Source organism: Pinus tabuliformis, chromosome 9, assembly GCF_031772625.1.
Source record: "Pinus tabuliformis cultivar Carrire ecotype Pingquan chromosome 9, CPIR1, whole genome shotgun sequence".
NCBI lineage: Eukaryota > Viridiplantae > Streptophyta > Pinopsida > Pinales > Pinaceae > Pinus > Pinus tabuliformis.
The window spans coordinates 1,264,731,962-1,264,754,529 of record NC_142307.1 but is presented as its reverse complement, the minus strand read 5'-3'; the positions used below and the strand labels follow the sequence as shown (position 1 = coordinate 1,264,754,529).

Sequence of the window (22,568 nt, the reverse complement as noted above, 5' to 3'; positions counted from 1 at the left end):
AAAAAATATACTAAATCAAACAACAATCTGTGAAGGGCAAAAAATATTATTTGTTGGTTGAAATTACAACTATATAATGCACCCTACCAATTATATACAGAGAGCACGAGAGTGCTCGAAAAAGCCGCATTACAAGTCAAAAAACTTGGGCAAGCAAGGGGTTTGTTGTGGCGGTGAGCTTAAGTCGATTGCAGATTCTCAGAATATTCGGGAATCCGACGGACATGGGCGCAGTCAATTTTTTGACCGCGCCCATGTCCGTCGGATTCTCGAATATTCCGAGAATCTGCAATCGACTTAAGGTTGGCTTTGTTGTGGTGTGGATGCGCATGAGACTCTTAAGCTCAAAAGCATTAGCGTGGAAAAGTCAAAAAAAATTAAAAGAACAAAGCCTAAAGTTGATTTTGTTTGACCTCTTAATTAATAAAAGGGTTTGGTTTTTTTATTATACAAAAAATCAAAGGTTTTTATTATAAAGGGTTTGATTATATATATAAAAAGTGTAAAAAGTGAAAGAGTTGGTTATAAAGTTTTTTTTTTTATGAGCTCATCCATATTAGAAAATTGTTTATATATATATATATAAGGTTTATTATAAAGAGGTTTATAAAGGCTTGAAAATAAAAGGTTTTATTATTTGAAGAAAGGATTTTTTTAATACTGATGTCAATAAGTTTTTAGTCGTAACTGCACTATTTATAGAGAAGACTATAATATATGGGTTATTAAGATGGAGATGATGTTATAGGCTCATGATGTTTGAGACTACATAAGTTTTGGATTTTTAGAACGTGAGAATGAAGAAGTAAAACAAGTTCTCACTAATGCATAGAAGGAGCAATTGAGGATACACAAAAAGAGGAATGTACAAACATTACAAAGCATCCAACAAGCAGTGCACCAAGCAATATTCTAGAAGATTATGACCATGTCTTCAACAAAGACTGCATGGGAGACTTTGGTGACAAGCTATAAGGGTATGACCAAAGTCAATATTGTTAAGTTACAGAATACTAGGAGAGATTTTGAAAGTCTGCAAATGAAGGAAACAAAGAATATCGAATCATCCATGAATCAGGTTTTGATTATTATAAGCCAATTAATGATTTATGGTTCTGAGATTCAAGATCAAATAATGGTCGAGAAGGTCCTCAGATCTTTGTCTACTAAGTTTGATGTTGTAGTAACAGTTATTCAAGAAGCCAAGGATTTGAAAACGTTGACAATTGATGAATTGGTGAGATCACTTCTATATCATGAGGTGAGGATAGAGAGAAATAAGGATCCCTCCTTAGAAATCACTTTTTAAATCCAAGTTTCTATCTCAAGAGATAGAGTTCAGGGAAGAGCCAGATCGAGAGGCGGAGGACAAGGTAGAAGAAATGGTGGTCAAAGAGATGACAAAGAAGAGCAAGAAAGAAAGTGGAAGTAACCGTAGAAGCTTCAACAATAATCAAAGAGTCGATAAATCAAATGTGAGGCGTTATTATTGCAAAAAATTTGGTCAGTATGCATGTGATTGCAAGAAGAGGATAGTGGATCAAAGAAATCAGAGAGATAATGTAACTACAAAAAATAGTGACTTTATGTTCCTAGCTTTCCATATCATGCATGAACCTTCTGATAATGTTTTTCTATTAGACAATGGTTGTAGTAACCACATGACTAGCAAAAAGAATTTGGTTGCAAATCTGGATCAATCGGTCAAGACAGAGGTAAAGTTGGGCACTAACAAGATTGTTGATATAGATGGAAAAGGAGTGGTCAACAAATGACCAAGCAGGGGAAGCCACAAACAATTTCAAAGGTATATTATGTCCCTAGTCTCAAACATAATCTGATAAGTGTTTGTCAATTGATCCGGAAATGATACAAAGTTATTTTTTATGGACAAGGTTGCGTTATATATGATAAGCCTCCAAGAAAGCAGCTGATAGTGAAGGTGCAGATGATGAGGAATAAATTGTTTCCTATGATCACGAATTACAAAAGTAAGCTCAGTGCTTTTGCGGTTGCAAGTTTTGATAATTATTAGTTAAGGCACTTTCGAATTATACATTTTTGTTTCTCTGGTTTGAGATTTTTGCAGCAAAAACAAATGATTAGAGGATTACCGCCCATCAAAGAACCTTCTAGTACTTGTGAGTGTTGTATCTTGGGAAAGCACATTGTGAAAATTTTCTTAAAGGAGTTGCATACAAAGAAAATCAACCACTAGAGATGGTTCATATAGACCTGTGTGGACCCATGCAAACACAGTCGATTGGTGGAATTTCTTACTTCCTCATCTTTATTGATGATTTTAGCAGAAATACATGGATTTTGTTTTTAAGTAGAAGTTTGAAACTTTTCAAAATTTCAAAGAATTCAAAGCCCTAGTCGAGAACCTGAGTGAACGTTAGATCAAAGTATTGAGATCAGATCATGGTGGAGAATATGATTCGAAGGCATTTCATGAATACTACAAACAACATGGAATTAGAAGATAGTTTATAACCAGATACACATTGTAGCATAATGGTGTAGAAGAGAGAAAGAACAAAACAATTATAAATATGGTAAGAAGCATGTTGAAAGGAAAAAACTTGTGAGTGTTCTCTACGAACCTCAATATCTCTAATTTGATCATATTTTCTCTTGCAATTTCTTTGATTCCCTGTGATAATTCAACCTATATAGATTTTTTTTAAATTAGTGAAATTTTTATATTAATATATTTTCAGAGCAAAAAATTTATACTTTTAAAAGAAATTTAAAAAATTACAATCATGTAAAAGAAAGTGAGCAATTAAAATTTCAATAAAAGAAAAGTTAAAAAAAAAAAACTTTAATATTAAAACTTTAAAAAACCTTACTTATGCTATCCACAATATTATTTACCTATTCAAGAAATTTGTTACTAAAAAAGGTTTACTATCTAAAAGCTAGCCCAAAAAAGTTCACTATCCAAAAGGTAGATCCAAAAAAGTTTGCTATCCATTTAGCATATAAATGAAAACCCTATCTTTTGCTTCAACCTTATCAACCCTCAAAGATAAGTCAACAATCAACCCTACTCAACAAAAATCATCAAGCCAAACCCTAACTGTACAATATAGTAGCACTCAACACTCTAGTTGTAATACAACAAGTATTAAACCTTGGTTCATGTATATCAACAATATAATCCCTAGCATATCAGCCAACTCTACAATCAAATCTGCTTAACACTATCAAACTTAGTAGCTTCAATAGTAAACCCTTGTGATTGACAACATTAATAACCCTGAATAATAATTTGATATAGCAATATAATGACACACTAGCATCGACAATACATCCTAAATATTCATACAGCCAAACCCTGAATTGAGAGCTTTGACAAGTTCAGCTTAAACCAACAATTCAACATTATTCAATAAAAAACTCAATGAAACATATGATAAACTTTTTTCTTGTGAATCTCAGAGTTGCATATGGAAATATGCTATCCACAATCGTATTTACCTATTCAAGAAATTTGTTACTGAAAAAGTTCACTACTCAAAATCTAGCCCAAAAACATTTACTATCCAAAAGGTAGATCCAAAAAAATTCACTAGCAAAAAATGATGTTCCAACTGAGTTTATTTATAGGTTTTGGACGAAACGGTCACCTCCTTTCCTTTGACAAAGTCACACCATGTTATTTTTGCAGCCAACGGAAAAAATGAAAAATGTTTTCGTCCGAAAACATTTTTCCATTAAATTTAACTTTCGACTGAAAACTTGCAACCCTATAGACAACTAGAGTTGGCTCACATCTGTTCACCCTTCTACACTTTCAGAATGGTTAAACTCCATCAAATATAGTGAATTTACTTTCGGAACCAACACCAGCATTTGCAGAATTGAATCTACTTTCATTAGATATATTTTTTATGAAATTTCATAGTATTTTCTAATTTTAACTAATTTCCTAGTAAAATATGTGCAATTTTTTTTTGAAGTTCATTATGATTCAATGAAATCAAAATTTTGTATCTTCCAAAATACATTGTGAAAAAATATGGAAAATTTATGGTGCATTGCATTGGTCTGTCCTCTTTAATTGGTAGTTTTTAGATTTTGTAGTTTTTAACTAATATGATAAGAAACATGGTGCTTTACTAAACATCTTCAAAATAAGTATTTTTTCACATTGGTTCGATTTAAAAAATTCTAGTAATTATGATATGCATTTTGGGCTTTCTAAATATAGCCATGCCAAAGTAGAGTTTGTTTAAATTGTTGCAACACATTTTTCTTTGCAAAAACACAAGGTTAACAAGAAATACATCGATGCACAAAAACATAACTTTTTATCGATCACTTGATTTTTAAAGAACACATAGTCAAACAATTTCTAAGTTGACATATCAAATTTGAATAAAGAAATACTAAAAATTAAGCAACAAAAAGCTAATAAAATTTCTGACAAGTTTTCTTTTTATTGTAAAATGAAATTTTAAACAAAAATATTACTTTTGTTTACCGAAATTGAAAAACTTCTAAAAATGATATTTTTTTTTTCTCAAAAAAGGGTCAAAAGTGTAACCCAACTTCATATTTTCACATTGGGCAAAGGAAGTTGCATGCAATGTTTATGTGATAAACAGATCTCCTACAAAAAGTGTGATGAAAAATGTTCGGCAAGAATCATAGTTAGGTACACTTTGTAGTGTATCTCATCTTAGAGTGTTTGGATGTGTAGCGTATGCACATGTACCTAAAAGAGCTAAGAGGTAAGTTAGATGATAAAAGTGAAAACTTAATATTTACTGGTTATGGTGAGCATTCAAAGCATTTAAATTATATAACCTTGTCACTAAGATGAATATAATCAACAAAATGTTGTGTTCAAAGAAAAAGAGTCATTGAATGGGAATGAAGACAAAACAATTGATGCAAGAGTACCACTCATGGAAGAAGATGATGTAGCAAAAAATGAACAACATGAATCACAAAAGATACCAAACAGAGTCCCACCAACAAGGACACCAATATTTTTTGAACAACATGAATCTTCAAATAGATCAATAGATCGAAATACTCTCTGATATCAATCAAGTGATGAATCAAACAATGCTAAGAGACAAATGAGAAGTCTGCAACATATTTATGATGATTTGGATGTTAGTTAAAATTTTGAAATATTGTCATTTCAACCTTCATCATTTGAAGAAGCTATCAAAGATGATAATTGGGTATTATGAAGTTAAAGGTCATGAAGACAAGTTTACATATTGAAGAAAGCACTCTATTGACTCAAATAAGCAACTAGAGCATGGCATAGCAGAATTGACAGTTACATGATCAAGAATGGATTTTGCAAAAGAAACATTGAACCAACCTTGTACACAAAGGTAAATGAGCATGGTCAGATTTTGATTGTCTGTTTGTATGTGGATGATATGATTTATATTGGTGATCTCAATTAGATGAGTTTAAAGCAGCGATGAAAAAAGAATTTGAAATGACAGATCTCTGTCTTATGAAATATTTTCTTGGCATAGAAATTGAGCAATCAGAGAAAGGGATATTTATTTGTAAATATGCTAAAAAATCACTAAAAAGATTCAAAATGGAAAATTGTAACCCTGCTCTTAAACCAGTAGAAATAGGTACAAAGCTAAGTAAGGATGATGAAGGATCAGATGTCAATCCAACTTTGTGGTGAGCCCCAGTATTGCAGCAATAATGCTGCAACTCCTGAGACTCCCTTCTTTAATTTTATCAACCCGTTAGTTCGTAACAAACTTGGAAGCGACGGTGCTGTATGCACAAGTACTAGCTCTTGCCGCGGCTGTCACTTGATCAGCTGGCACAAGTCCGCTAGGAGCTTAAGCCAACTTCTATGAGCTCTCAGAAGAAGCTTTTTAACTAATGGATGAAAGCTAACTCAAAGAAGGCTAATCTACTTGCAAAAAGAAACTGGAAAGTTGAAAGGAAACGTAAACCCTAGCAAACCCTAATTTTACCAGCTAGCCCTACTGATGCAAGAAAGAGGATGCAAGCTACTGAAAGAGATTCCATTCACTTCTAGGAAGGTAAGATGCATGTGTCTAAGCTACTTCTATAGTAACATCTGAAAAAAACATCTTTTTGTATTTTTGAATAAGTTGTCAGAATTGTCATGCATGCGATTTAACTGTTTTTTACTGTGCAGAGGTGGATTGGCAAGAGGAAATGCTTGGAGGAGGTCAGGAAGGTTCAGAGAGGGCCTAAGGGGTCCCTAACACCCTTCCAGAGAGTTTCACAAAGTTTGGCTATCAAGAAACCTCATTCGTGAGCTTCTACAGGAAGTCTGCAGGGGTTCTACAGGATGTTCTGGAATTTCTACAGGATGTTCTGTAATTTTCTACAGGATGTTCAGAAATGGGATTTTGGAGGATGGATGGAGGAAGAAAGATGAAGGAGTGGGTATGGATGTGAGATAAGGGTGTGAGGAAGTCCAAGACTTGGTGGATGGAGCTAAGGAATTGCGAGGATGGTTGGATTTGTTCAAGGGAGAGTGAAGCAATGTTGCACAAAAATGAGGGTTATGTGAGAAAATGTGGCAAACGTGAGGCAAGAATTCGCGTTAGGGGATGGAGAAGATGGGTTTGATGGAGTATGGGCAGATAGAGAAGTGGTACAGGTGCTCTGCAAGTTGTTTTTCCCACTGAACCAACAAAGACTTGTAAATCAAAGACCTAGTTACGTTGACCTAATCTGATCTAGCTAATAGTAAAGAGTGAACAGAAGTTTGAACTGCAATGAAACCATGTATACTAACTTATGCAACTAAGCAAGCAAAGATCGGAACATGTAACCAACTTCTACAAATGAAAATCAAACACTAGTGATTGCATGGCAAAGCAAAGTCAGTGTTGTTGTGGGCAGCAAGGTCACCTTGATCCCACTGAGGGAGAGGTGAAATCAGAGGTGTTTGATGGCCCTTTTTTTGAATATCTTCCCTATTATTAACCTATCAACTAAATCTGAACATGAAAATCATTTTTAATCATCCAAAGCAATCTAAATAACAAAGCAAGATTTAAATCTAAATAGCAGATTTTATTCTAAGAACGCAGCAAAAACACATAAAGATAAACAAAGGAGGTACTGGGCACTTGAGATGGGCCCAACCCCAAGAGCTACAACCTCCTAAGAGAGATTTAGAGCTGGTGCAAAGCTGGATTCATCTTTATTGAGCAAGAAAAGAAGAGTTACATCAAAATCTGTCCACAAGGGAAAGCTTGAAAATGTGCTGAAATGCAAAGCTAATCTACTGACTAAAATCGAACTACAAAGTGACTAACTGAAATGAGGCCCTAAGCCCTCTTATTTATACAAATTGAGGACCCCAACAACCCTCCTAAACTTTAGGAACTCAGCTGCCAAGACTTGTAGTTAACAGCACTTTTACTAGCACTTGCTCGGCTGCCCTTGTGATAATCGATTTGGTGGCCCTTGAACTCTGAGCTTATGGTGGAGAATTCGAGGTGAGGGCCCATAAATGAAGGGGAAACCTTCCTAAAAATCCTCTCCCTTGTTCTCCCACGAATTTGGTTGCCAAGTGCTCATTAAAACCTTTGATTTTGCCTCAAAATTGACTAAAAATCTGCACAAAGCACCCATTAGACTTGTTGGCATAATGACTAATCCAATTCACTCTATTAGCACAAATATAATCAAAAACATGCAATAAACTAATGATAATGGTGGATTAAGTTGAATTAGGAGGTTGAATGAGCCCATATAATTATCCATTTTTGGGGCTCATCATCACCCCCCTACTGAAAGTATTGCTCATCCTCTGAGCAACTAATCTATCTCCTCATCTTTGATGGCCCTGGTGGCCTCCCTGTCATGCCAAGCTTCTGAAGTGATGTCCTCTTCTTGGTCATGAACCCATGCTTTTCTCTCTGCTTCTTCCCACTGCCTGTGCTCCTTTTCCTAGAGAATTCTCATCTTCCTGTAGAACTGTCTCAGCATCCTGTAGAGAGGCCTTTGTGTCCAACATTTTCATTCTTTCTCTCCAGGTGGATGTCTTCGGACTTCCCCATTCATAGGTGATGGATGCCTGGGAGGGAGACCTCTCCTTTTGTGTAGCTGGGGTGTCTACCATTGTAATTGGCTCTTTTGACTGTGGTTGGGGTCTGCTAGTTTTTATCCTCACGCTCCTTCTTGCTTTAATATACAGGGAAGGCTCCCTCTTTCACTTCCCCTTCTGCTTGGGGGATGTGCTTAGGGTTGCCAGCACAGTTGCTGCCTCCCTAGCTAAAATCTCGGCCGATTTCTCCTTTTGCTGCCCTTTCCCCAGACTTCCTGTAGAAAGTCCTGTAGTGACCGTTTTCTGGCTTCCTGTAGAAGCAGTTTTCTGGCTTCCTGTAGAAACAGTCTGTTGGCTTTCTGTAGAACCAGTTTTCCCTGATTTTGCTTGCTTGGCTGGGGGTGCCTTCTCTTTGAATTGTGCTGTGGTTTCCTTGGGTGTGCCTTTACTTTTTTGTACTTTTTCAGTCCTCTCTGCCCTAATTTGCAATCGTTTCTCCCTTGGTGTTTGTGCCTTTATTCCACCCACAGTTTTGGGCTCAGCAGCTTGGCCCTTTTCTTGTTTCTCTTTTTGCTTTTTCTGTGGTGGTCTGTCCTGGGGTTCCTTACCCTTGGCTTTCTCTTCTGCCTCAATGTGCTCCCTTTCCTCACTGCTGGATGAAGTGAGTTCCTTGGCCAGAATTCGGATATAATGCTCTGTTTTGGCTTGTGCTCTGATCAAAAGGGGAATTCTGTGTATGGTTTCCTCCCCAGAACTTTGAAGATAGTATCCCTTAGGTATATATATTCCACTTTACACCAAATCCCTAGTTAGAATGTTGTTGCTGCGCAAAACTCGACTGTCAAAAGGGAATTAGGCTCTCACAAACAGAGTGCAGAGCTTGATTTTTATCCCCAACCACATAAAAGTCACATTTTTTATGCACAGGTTAGCCCTTACAGTGGTTTATCATGTCTTATAGGAAGAATTTGTTAACAGGAACCGTGGAGGAGAATGTGACGCAGAACCAACTGGAAAAACTCTGTGTATCACACAGGCGAACTACTATTCTTGACCCACAGGCAGATTTGCTTCTAATTCTCCTACTCCAGACAGTTTAATTCACCGCCTTTCGAAATATCATGCATGAGAATGGTGTTTTTCGAGCCTACCTCTTTCGGGACTCCCAATTTGTCGAAGAAAAATCCAGGCTTTTCTGCTCTGGAAGGCTTTGTTGTACTTTCCTGTAGAACGCTAGCCGGCTTCTGTAGGATGTCTCTGTGCCTCTGAACGATCTTGGTATGCAAGAGAATTTTGAACAGGCCGAAAAACTTGGCGAAGGACGTTGGTTTAACAGAATTCAGAGGCAGGGGACGCGTACTTTGGCCGAAGAGGTTTGCAAGTGTAAATGAACAGTGGTTAACGTGAGTCTTCAGCCGAGCATTTTGAATTACAGCACAATTCGTGGCGAGGGGATGAGGTGGCAAAAAGTGTGTTGTCTTTATTCGAACTGCATGTTCTCTTCTATCTGTTAATCATTTGATGTCCTGTGCACTGGAGTTCAACACGTCTACCACTACATGTGTTTTTCAAATTTCACATGAATGATTATACACGTATGCTGCGTGATTTTTTCCTGAGCGCTAGAGAAGGCAATTTCAGGTTAACCTTGCTAGATTCGTGGCTTAATCCCACCATTCCATTCGTTCATGCAGTTCTTAAATTAGATTTATGCAATAGAGGAACGAGTTTTAGTCACATACTTGGAGGTCGAATGGTTGCTGTGAGGTGTTGTGGCCTTTCATTTGCTGCATGCACTGGTTTTTGTGATTGCATGGTGGCTTGGTTGCTGATTCATGGCATTTTTTTCTTGTGCAGGTATCCTCTGGCTGGATCCATGCTGTAGGAGCTAGCTTCACGTTCAGATCTGCACCCTCAAGCTGCTGCTGCTGAATTTTCACAGGACCGAAACTTGTTTTTGCCATTGCTCCTGAACGATAGACCGGATCGATCTGAAACTTGCTGAACATGTTCCTATCATCATTATGCACCTCCCATAGCAAAATTGCGATCAATGGATGCACAGATTTCGAGAAAAACAGAAAATGGCTGAAGATTACAGAGATCAATTTCTCAGAAACCGTGCATCGGAATCGGCTGAAACTGCTTGGGTAGGTTACTATCACCCATATGCATCTCCCCATGAAACAGGTTTTGAAATGGATGCACGGATATGGAGAAAATGCAAAAATGGCTGACGGTGATGGAGGCGGATTTCTTGGAAACTGTGCACCAGAATTGGATGAAATTGCTCGGGCATGTTGCCATTGTCCCTATACAACTCCCCCTATAACATTTTTTCAAATGGATGCACGGTTTTCAAGCTAGGGAAAAAACAAATTTTGTTCTAGGTATTTTTTTCTTCAAAGCATTCTGCAAGTTTTTGCATGGAAAGAAAAACTGAGCTTGGGCTGTGATGCAAGCATGGAGATGATGGAGGAGGAGTTTTAAGATTGCAGGAGGACTTCTGAACCCTTGCGGAAGCTATCATGTTCGCCAAACCACCTTTTTGAAATCCATTTCTAGCTTCCTATAGAAATCCTGTAATTTCTACAGGAACTTCCTGTAGAACACACAGTTTTGAGGAAAGAAGCACAATGATATGGAAAAAATGATGGAGAAGGGTGAGGGATGGAAACATGGATGCTTGCAGGCCTCATGGACAGATTCCCGGCCTTCAGGTCCTCTTCAGAGATCAATTTTGGCTTGTTTGTAGGCTTCCTGTAGAAGACACAAAACTTCCTATAGAAAACATAGAACTTCCTGTAGAAGGCACAGAACTTCCTCTGTCTTTGTTTTGAGTGATCCTCCTGACCTGCAATGTCCTTCTTGCAACTTGCAATTATCCAATGGAAATTAGGTTTATTTTTCTTTTTCTTTTTCTCTTTTTTTTTTGAAAAACAACTAGGGCGCCTCATGGAGGTTTTCACCCTAATTGCCTGCCCTGGGCGCCTCCAAGGGAGGTTTTCACCCAGGGATCTTATTCCCTTTTTATTTTCTCTTCTTTCCAACCCATTGACCACCTCATGGAGGTTTTCAATGAATGAGTCAATCTAAGGCGCCTCTGAGGAGTTTTTCACCTTAGATCTTTATTTTCATCTTATTTTCATTTTTTTCTTTTTCTTTTTTCTTCTTTTTCCTACCCTACCTACTTGAAAAACAAAATTCTTTTCAAGTATAAGAATACTTCCAATGGAGCCATGTGCACATCAAGATTAGAGACAAAATGATGTGGAGGCTTGAAATGCATGCTTTGACAGCTATCCGGATTTCAGAGACCAAATGATCTGACTTTGAAGGGATCAAACATAGCTGAGGAAGAGAGTACCGCTGCAACTTAGTGACAATCTGAAACCATATCTCAATATAGCTCTGACATCCTTAGTCCTTTTGCTGATCTAGATCATGTTTCATGTCACCTTCTACCATGACTTTCTCATCTTCCTCTTTTTGCTGATTTTTCTCTTGAATACATGGAAGATTTGATGGTAACCATGAGGGAGCTTTCGTGATCTCTGATTTTGATCTCTTCTCTTCATCAAGATCAGCCCATGGTTCTTTGATCCTTTCTTTTGAATCTTCTTTTGCCTTTGGTCCTTCAATGTTTTCAATATAATCTCTGTTTTGCAATACTCTTCCTCAGCTATGGTGAAGATCATCGAGCTCAAGAGGAGTCATTTGGACATGTTGTGCCTCAGCATTGTAATTGGATTGAGCTACTCCATTGTATGGTTTTGGTAATGGTGGTACGGGTAGCTGAGTGGGGATGTATATTTGAGATGCATGTGGATGGGGTTATGGTTGGGCAGGTGGTGGAGGCAAAGGATCAGGATGAGAGTTGTACTGGGGCCTCCACCCCTGATGAGGTGCATTCCACTGAGGTTGTGGTTGAGCATAAGAATGAAATGAATGAGCAGCTGGTTGGGCATAATATGGAGATGGATCCAACCAAGGAGGGGGTGTGGACCAGGAAGGATGAGCAGGGGGACCCCAAGAAGGCATGGAAGTGGCTGGATAGGGGTCGTAATAGGTCTAGAATGTCCCTTGCATTCCCTGCTGGTAAGTCATGGGTCCATGTGGCCTCCTATGATTCATATAATAGAGTGGTTCAGTGACTCCTTTAGCCCTTTGATATGCAGCTTTAATTCTGGGCAAGGAAGGGCACTGGTTCGTAGGATGGTATTCTTCACAGATGAAACACACTTCTAGGGAGTGCATTGGACATTCGTTCCCAGAATGCTTTCTAGTGCACCTAGGACAAAATATGGCTAAAGCCCTCTTAGCTTCCTCTTGCTTCCTTTGGATCTGCAAGGTATCGAGTTGCATGGCAAGAAACTGCCTCATATCACTCTTGAAATCTTCCATCTGATTTGTAAATTCATTTTTGGATAAGGTACTGCTCCCAACATTTCTGTTTGTAGCCATTTGCTCCAGAGGAATGGTTTCTTCTTCTTCTTCCCTTGAGGTTCTTCAAATATGTCTTGCTATCCACCTAAGGGTTCTTTAATCACAGCCATTGAAGAAGAGAGAAGGTTGGCTGTGTGAAGCAGTGGGGGTGTTGTGCAATCATTTTTCTGAATTATCTCTACTCCTACAAGGCATGAAAGGAAATCTTTTTGGTTGATTTTTGTTTTTTTCTGCTTGTACCTACAAAACTAAAATAGATTGAACTACAACTAACTATCTTGCTGAAATGAAAATGCGAAATTGAAATGAAAGCAAGAAAGGGCTAATCTATTTTGCTGAAATGAAATTGCAGGAATGAAATGCTAGGCTACGCTTGTGGAATGGAAATGATAATCTACGCTTGCAAAAATGAAATTGCAGAATTGAAATGCTAATCTATGAAAGCGGGAAATACTAATCTATTTTTGCAGAAACGAAATTGCATAATGGAAATGAAATAAACTACTTAGCAGAAGGTTGTAGTGGAAAATAGAAGAAAAAGCAGCAATCACCAATACTCTGACGCTTCCCTGGCAACGGCGCCAAAAAGAGTGGTGAGCCCCAATATTGCAGCAATAATGCTGCAACTCCTGAGACTCCCTTCTTTAATTTTATCAACCCAGTAGTTCGTAACAAAGTTGGAAGCGACGGTGTTGTATGCACAAGTACTAGCTCTTGCTGCGGCTGTCACTTGATCAGCTAGCACAAGTCCGCTAGGAGCTTAAGCCAACTTCTATGAGCTCTCAGAAGAAGCTTTTTAACTGATGGACGAAAGCTAACTCAAAGAAGGCTAATCTACTTGCAAAAAGAAACTGGAAAGTTGAAAGGAAACGTAAACCCTAGCAAACCCTAATTTTACCAGCTAGCCCTACTGATGCAAGAAAGAGGATGCAAGCTACTGAAAGAGATTCCATTCACTTCTAGGAAGGTAAGATGCATGTGTCTAAGCTACTTCTATAGTAACATCTGAAAAAAACATCTTTTTGTATTTTTGAATAAGTTGTCAGAATTGTCATGCATGCGATTTAACTGTTTTTTACTGTGCAGAGGTGGATTGGCAAGAGGAAATGCTTGGAGGAGGTCAGGAAGGTTCAGAGAGGGCCTAAGGGGTCCCTAACACCCTTCCAGAGAGTTTCACAAAGTTTGGCTATCAAGAAACCTCATTCGTGAGCTTCTACAGGAAGTCTGCAGGGGTTCTACAGGATGTTCTGGAATTTCTACAGGATGTTCTGTAATTTTCTACAGGATGTTCAGAAATGGGATTTTGGAGGATGGATGGAGGAAGAAAGATGAAGGAGTGGGTATGGACGTGAGATAAGGGTGTGAGGAAGTCCAAGACTTGGTGGATGGAGCTAAGGAATGGCGAGAATGGTTGGATTTGTTCAAGGGAGAGTGAAGCAATGTTGCACAAAAATGAGGGTTACGTGAGCAAATGTGGCAAACGTGAGGCAAGAATTTGCGTTAGGGGATGGATCAGATGGGTTTGATGGAGTATGGGCAGATAGAGAAGTGGTACAGGTGCTCTGCAAGTTGTTTTTCCAACTGAACCAACAAAGACTTGTAAAATCAAAGACCTAGTTACGTTGACCTAATCTGATCTAGATGACAGTAAAGAGAGTGAACAGAAGTTTGAACTGCAATGAAACCATGTATACTAACTTATGCAACTAAGCAAGCAAATATCGGAACATGTAACCAACTTCTACAAATGAAAATCAAACACTAGTGATTGCATGGCAAAGCAAAGTCAGTGTTTTTGTGGGCAGCAAGGTCACCTTGATCCCAGCTCCTGATCCCACTGAGGGAGAGGTGAAATCAGAGGTGTTTGATGGCCCTTTTTTTGAATATCTTCCCTGTTATTAATCTATCAAATAAATCTGAACATGAAAATCGTTTTTAATCATCCAAAGCAATCTAAATAACAAAGCAAGATTTAAATCTAAATAGCAGATCTTATTCTAAGAATGCAGCAAAAACACATAAAGATAAACAAAGGAGGTACTAGGCACTTGAGATGGGCCCAACCCCAAGAGCTACAGCCTCCTAAGAGAGATTTAGAGCTGGTGCAAAGCTGGATTCATCTTTATTAAGCAAGAAAAGAAGAGTTACATCAAAATCTGTCCACAAGGGAAAGCTTGAAAATGTGCTGAAATGCAAAGCTAATCTACTGACTAAAATCGAACTACAAAGTGACTAACTAAAATGAGGCCCTAAGCCCTCTTATTTATACAAATTGAGGACCCCAACAGCCCTCCTAAACTTTAGGAACTCGGCTGCCAAGACTTGTAGTTAACAGCACTTTTACTAGCACTTGCTCGGCTGCCCTTGTGATAATCGATTTGGTGGCCCTTGAAATCCAAGCTTATGGTGGAGAATTCGAGGTGAGGGCCCATAAATGAAGGGGACACCTTCCTAAAAATCCTCTCCCTTGTTCTCCCACGAATTTGGCTGCCAAGTGCTCATTAAAACCTTTGATTTTGCCTCAAAATTGACTAAAAATCTGCACAAAGCACCCATTAGACTTGTTGGCATAATTACTAACCCAATTCACTCTATTAGCACAAATATAATAAAAAACATGCAATAAACTAATGAGAATGGTGGATTAAGTCGAATTAGGAGGTTGAATGAGCCCATATAATTATCCATTTTTGGGGCTCATCACTTTGTTCAAAATATTGGTTGGAAATATTTTGTATCTCACAACTACAAGACCATATCTTATCCAAGGATTTAATTTGATTTCTAGATTTATAGAGTCTCTAAAAGACTCACATTGGAAAGCTAGAAAAATGATTCTAAGATACATAGCAAGAACAACAAATTGTGGCATATTGTATTCAAGGACAAAAAAGAAGGATTTGATTGAATATAATGATAGTGATTTTGTAGGAAGTTTGGATAATAGGAAAATCACTTCTAGTTATGTGTTTCATCTTGGTTTAGGTGTGATATCATGCGATTTTAAGAAGCAACCTATTGTAACACTTTCATCAGTGGCAGCAGAATATGTAGCAGCGACATCAACAACATGCCAATCAATATGGTTACAAAGACTTTTGGATGGACTTCAGAAAAAACAAGAAGGATCAATAGAATATATTGTGACAACAACTCAACCATTGCACTATATAAGTGTAGTGTGTACCATCAAAAGAGAAAACATATTGGTACAAGATACAATTTTATTAGAGAAATTGTGAGCAATATAAAAGTTTATTTAAAGGCCTATAAATCGAGTGTTGAGTTGGTTGATATATTCACTAAGACATTAGTGAAAGATGTATTTGAGTTTCATAGAGGAAACTTAGGTGTTGTAAGTCTAGCTGAGACTTAGACTAGCAGGTATGTTTGAGTTGTCATGAATCATGTCTTAGTTTAGTGGTCGTAATTAAGAGGAAGTATTAAAAATAGCTAATTACTCCCACATGAAGAGAAATATAGATTTAGAGTGTGGGTTAATTGAGTCAAGTGTGTGTTAGTTTGAGTTGTCATATTTGGAAAGGTTAAATTTAGTAAGTTTTTGCATGTGAAAGTTAGCATCAGTTGAGTTGCGAGTTAAAAAGTATAAATACCCAATACAGATTCATTGTAATCAATTCAATTTTGTGTGATCAATAAAAAATTAACAATTCATATTGTTTGTATGTGTGAAATTTCGCAATATTGGTTATACTGGACAATTCAGATCACATATGGTATCCAAGCGGGGAAAAAAAAATGATTAGCAATGAAAATGATAAAGATATTATTGGAGTAAATACGTTTATTGTTGGCATTTTTAACACCTTGGTAGAGCGTAGCAGCGGAATTGTTCGAGACATTTTCATTTGTGTCTGAGAGGCCTAAGAGAGGCACCATTATTCACTGCAACGACGAGGTCTCGACATACCATTATTTTTTAAATTGGTCGATGGGCTACTTTGGCATAATATAATATGAAAGGTTTTCAACATAATAGGCTATGAATGGAAGAGGCATAACAGGTGGCCAATGGAGTCAGAAGAGAATGAAGTCGTGACTCCAATCAACGTAACATGTAGTGAATGGAAGCAACTGAAAAGAATAGAAACGATGACTTCAATTGACTGCAAGAAATCTCAGGGTCATCCATTTTTAAGCACGTTTTCAGAGGATGACATGTTCAATGGAACTATAATACTCTTCTTCAAATATCAAAAACCTTAAATGGAAAGAGAACAAGCCATTTCACTGTAAAGAATCCATTTCATTGTAATCACAATGCACGCCTGCCTCCCATCATCATGTACATGAGATCATCTATAAAATAAAAGTACCATATGATGTCCTAGATTGTACTGAGTGCCATAAGGAATCCATTATCAACCCATTAATATTCCTTATTTGATCCATTACCAGCTTTGTTGATGCCAATCCCAACTTTAAACATTAGATAGATTTGTATTTTCTCAGTGTTCATATAATGACATCATGTCTTAGATTGTACCACGTGCCATACGGAATCCACTATCCATGCCACGTCATTTGTACTGAGCGGCATAAGTAATCCACTATCCATCCATTAATATTCTTTATTTGACACCCATTACAAGTTTTGTTAATGTGAATCCCAACTATTTGGAGATTTAACTCTTAGTCTGGTGAATATTGATTATGTTCCTCATCGTTAAATGTATTTATTAAGTAGTTGGAATTGAGATATTTAGTCCAACTAAAATAGTTTCTAGATTAGTGTTTAGTTGAGATATTTTCTCAACTAAGTGATTGTGTGGTTAAGATAGAATTTCTATATTCAACCAATGATTGATGTATTTATATGTATGATTAATCTAATGTAATGTGAGTTTTTGGTGTGAAATTAATTTCTCAAATTGGTTAACTCCCTTAAGGGAGGGCCCATGTATCCAGGATGGGAAATATGTGAAAGTTGTAAATTTTGTTTTTCTGTATAAATATGTAGAGTTAAGTTAATATAGATGCGTAAGAATTAGATTGTTTGAGTCAACATTCTTAGTGCAAATTTTGCATGCATGTGTGAATGCATTGAATCGTGGAAGAGTTCATCATCATTTAGCAATTAAGAACTTGGACATTGTCTCTTTCAACTCAAGAATTCACGGTTTTCTAATACAAAGTTACCACACGTCTAGGTGTTCAAGAATTAAATATTTTTGGTCAACAATAACTTTGGTTCAGAAATACCATTTGTAGGATTGTGAAGAGATTATTAGGAGCTCTATTGAATATTTAAAATAGTACATGTTACCGCTCAAACTAGCAGGGGACTTAAGGGGGATCCCTAAAGGGAAAATGCTAGACCAAGGGCAACAAATTGAGGTTTAGCCCACTGTCACCTCAACTAAGGCTCCCTTCTATTTACGAAATTTCACCGATGGGAGGAGAGACGATATGAATAGAGTCACCAATGAGGGATAAATCAATGGATATAAGTGACCCAAATGAATCCCTTTCCCAGAAGAGGTGGAAGGATTGAACTTGCTTGCTTTCTAAGCAAGGTACTATGTGTTCTAGGGAAAGGAAGATAGGATTTGAGGGTTAGATTTAGGGGATAAGACTTGTGAAGGAGTTTCCCAATCCCTAAAATACTTGTTAGAATTGGTACCCTAGATGGTTCTTGAAGAATGGTCTTTCAACGGAGTGGGACCACACGGAGCCAAGTTGACCCAGTCTAGGGTACAAAGAAGGAATGTAGCAACCAATCATATCCTTACCCTGGATAAGGTGGGGAGAGGATCAAAGAAAATATAATTGGTCAAAGATGTTGTTTTGACCCTGGGAAGTGCTAGCCTTAGGGATGGCAGGGCAAGTTTTGGTCCCGGATCAAGGGCTTGGCTTTTGTCCCATCTCCACCATCAGAATGTTTTCAAATTTGGAGGAGAGCTAGAGGAAAGGCCAACGCAGGAGACCCTAGGAGATCGAATTTTTTTAGTGGCTAACTTGTCGGGAAATTGATGCCCTAGGCACCCCAATGTGGCTAGACTTGGGAAAAGGTGAAAGAATAAGAGTTTTGGTGACCACCCTTGGTAGATCAATGCCTTAATCCTTGGGAGAATGGAGTCTATGTTGATTTTGTGAAATATTTATTGGTTCCCAGTCAAGGAGGCCTCAAAATTACTTCACAAACCCTCTATGTCAAGTGAAAGCAATCTTGCAGCTTTTATACTTCAAATGCACAAGAGGAATGGCTTATCAAGGTCAAATTTTATCCATAGGAGGTTTCACTCACACTACATGGCCCATAGATGGAGAGAATGTTATAATAGAGATAATTCCACAATATTAAGCAATAATTGCATGCATCAGTTAGCCCTAAAAATTGTGTACTTACATGTAGTAGAGTATATCCAACCATTCACAAATGACGATAGAGAAGCTCCAAGAGAACATTGACCAATAACCATACATCAAAATTCAGCCATAAAAGCTCAAATTCATCCTCTAGAAAAATTGTGAAATTCTCTAAAGAGAGAGAGATCCAATCCAAAGTGATGATGAGAAATGATCTCACCTCATCATCTGATTAAGAAAATTAGTTTTGTTGTGCTAAAATTCCCTTTCAGATTATAGGAAATATGCTTGAGGAATTGTGTGATTGTTTGCAAGTTTAAACATGGGTTTTTGAGTGTTTTATGTAATTTTTATGAGCAAATTATCATAAACAAATGACTGAACAATAGTAAATGATAGAGATAAACATCACCATGGTCCATAAACAGTATCACAACAGCACATGATGAAGGAGTTCACCCCTCCTGGGCTACGTGTCCTTGGTCCAGCTCTCAATGGCTTGACCCTCTCTATTATGCTAAAAAAATGTGAATACAGCAGTTTACAATGCTCAGAATGCTCTGAAACCTGTTCCAATGGCTCCAAAATGCCCAAAAATGTCTATGTAGCCTCTTTTTTCTCTTGATTTGGTGAAAAACTGAAGAATTTATGGCCTTTACCAATCTTCTGCTAATCGCACCACAAATTCCCCACAATCCGATATCATCCTACAATTTCGCTCGCCAAGCGTGCTAACAGAGCGACAATTTTGCTGAAAACTAGACGAAATTGTCAAACAGTTAAAAAGACCACTAACGCTTAATTTCTGAAAATTTAGGCCACATGCCCAGGGGCTAAGGCCAACGACTCGCCCCATCAGCCTGGCCCCCACTCCACCTCCATTATGGTCACAAGGGCGGTTATGTAACAATGGTTGTCCCAACGTGGGCTGGCCCGTTTCCAAACAACGCAGCATGTAATAGTAAATTAACTTTGCGCCCATTATGGTTAAGTGACATGGTGTATGGTGTATTGGCAGAGACTTAGGATTAGTGTTGGGACATCACGGTTTCGACCCCTGCTTCCTCTACCCAGACTATGAAAAAACTTTTGGTGGCCTCCCGGGTTGCCACGTGGCGGCCTCCGGCTGGGCCATGTGTCAGCTCATGGTTGGCCACTCCTTCAACCAATCAAAACCACAAAAACCTAACCAATACGAATGTGCCACTTGCCACGATATCATTCGTCGAGGAGCCCATTGACCAAGTCAACGACCACATACCCTCCCTAGTCAGTGCCATGTCAGCAGTACACACTACTGATTCGGTTGTCCATTTTTTTGAAAATTTCCCTATTTGGGAAAGTGAACAAAACTCGTTTCTGGATTCATACGGAGTCTGTTTCGCATGGAACGAGTTGTGCCAGATTCAAGATGACGAGCACTACATGGTCATTTAGGTTCCACACCAATCCGACAACTTTGAATTTTGAGCTATTTTTTGAGCCCCTGATCACCTCACTTGTATTTATACACATCTAAGGAGATTGAATTGGCCACCTTAGCCTACATAAGCCCCAAAAATAAATAATTCGCTAATAATACAACTTTTGGTTGCAAGCCCACCAAGCTAGCTCATGAATGAAAAGATAAGCCTCTCAATAGGTCAAATAATAATTTATGCATGTCGTAGGGCCCTTTAATAGGCCTAATGAGGTCCATGGCTTCCATAATGAAGAGAAGGATCCTCAAAAGAAGTGGACAATTGGGTTGAGCCCTTGTAATAACCTGTGGTGCTCCAAATGACACATGGGGGCACAAAAGTGTCCTCATGGGTCTCCAAATAGATCGAAGATGCCTGTAGATCGCCTGCAAGGGGTAGGATGATGGTGTAGGTGATGCAGCATCATCATGCAAATCCTGGATCATCTGCCAAGTGTATGGTGTAGATCTAGGGCCAACTAGGTATGATGGATCAGGTGCATCCTCCTTGCACAATAAGTAAACCACAAGCAATCTCTAAATGGTTGTGCGAATCCATGGAGTCCAATCTGCCACTGTGGAGGCCCATGGCTCTCAAGACTCACCCAATAGGTGCCAATGTAGCCCTCTAGAGGATTAGGACCCTGTATAGGGAGACCAAAACCAAATGGAAACCATTTGCAATCCTCCATAAGATCCAATGTGTCCCCTACCCTTCTAGTATAATGAGTCATTAGAGAAATCGAGTAAATGAGCTTACCTAACCATGGACCATAAGTGGGGACCTCATAATGGTCTGCCCTTCCATAGTGGCTTCGATATGTGCCAATGTCTCCTAAAATCTAAATGGGGTTAACTAAGTTCCCTATTAGGTGGTTTTTACTTCTAAAGGGGATAATATAGTCAAGTTACATCCTTCAAAAGGTGGAGGCATGTGGTAGATAAGTGAATGAAGTAAGGAAGGAGAAGGGGCAACCCTAGGTCAAATGTTGGGGTACAAGGATAAATGATAAGAGGAAATGCCACACTTGCCTTTATAATGTATAGGAGGGAGAAACCGTGGTAAATGAAGTGCCCCAACCTTGATTTTTCCACCCTTATTTATATGCCTTTTGTCTTTTCATGATTTTATTTGATTAATTGCTTAGGGCTCAAGGGGTCAAAGCATGATGTATAAGATATTGTAGTGAATTCCCCCTTTTAAGGTGGGGTGGTTCATCACCCACTAGGGGTTGGGACAATCATGGGTTCCTATATGATGAATAAGGCTCATAGAACCTGTAGGAACTAGGGTAATGGCCATAATGATGGAGTAGGGCTCATGTATTGACTTTTGCCCACTTGCTAAATGTGTTTGTCCCATCCATATTTTGCATTTTGTGGTACATTTTCCTGTTGAATGTGGCCATATATGATTTTATCTTTCTTTTTAGTTGCATCAACCTTCGGGCTTCATTCCAGGCTGTGACCCAAGTTATTGGCAAGGGGAAGGGGCATGTTAACCATATGTGGACCTAGTGGGGGAATGTGGACCTAGGTGGGAGAAATGATGAATGGGGTAAAAATGAATAGAAAGAGGGTAATATAAGAGGATAAGGGAGCGGGATCACGTAACTAGAATCAGGGTTTCCCATGAAATACGATCCCTAGATCCAAATGGTCAGAAAAAGAGATCCCACGAGACTAGAATCCAAGGTTAATATTTAAAAGGGGTCTAGGGGACAAGGGCACAGGCCTAACCCATTATTTCCATCGAATCCCCCCATTAATCCATGCCCATAAGTGTCTATGATAAGAAAACTACAATACTTAATTTCCAAATAACCAGGCATACCTTTAGATTCGAGGGGCCCACCTTCAATCATACAATCATGGCAGATGGGCGAGGGACCACATGGCTGAATAAGGTGGCGGAGAAAATGGAACAATGAGCTAGATGGTGGTTGTAAGGGGTTGGTGGCTAGTGGCTATTGGTTGAGGACCATCTTAGAGAAAAAAATTAAAAAAATCCCCTGGGGATATTACCCACAAAATGGTGGGTAACATTTGCCTCCAACTGGGACATGATCTCTCGAAGAAGTGGACGAAGCTACTCGAACATGAGGTCACGAGAACTCCAATATTCTCTTGGTTACCGTAGACCTGTCCCTTGCACATATGCTAGATGGGAAAACACGAGGCAACATGCTTTCGCATCATCTCATGATCACACATGCTAATATGTTAGGCCATAAAATCAACAGAAAATAAAATATGCATCTATCTATCATGAGGAATATCATATGATGTTATTTCTAA

At 38.4% G+C, this 22,568-nt stretch overlaps 1 pseudogene; it reads left to right on the top strand.

Annotated features, from left to right (window-relative positions):
* The first annotated feature begins 1,135 nt into the window (after positions 1-1,135).
* Positions 1,136-22,568, top strand: part of LOC149153137 (uncharacterized) — a 47,532-nt pseudogene continuing 26,099 nt past the window's right edge.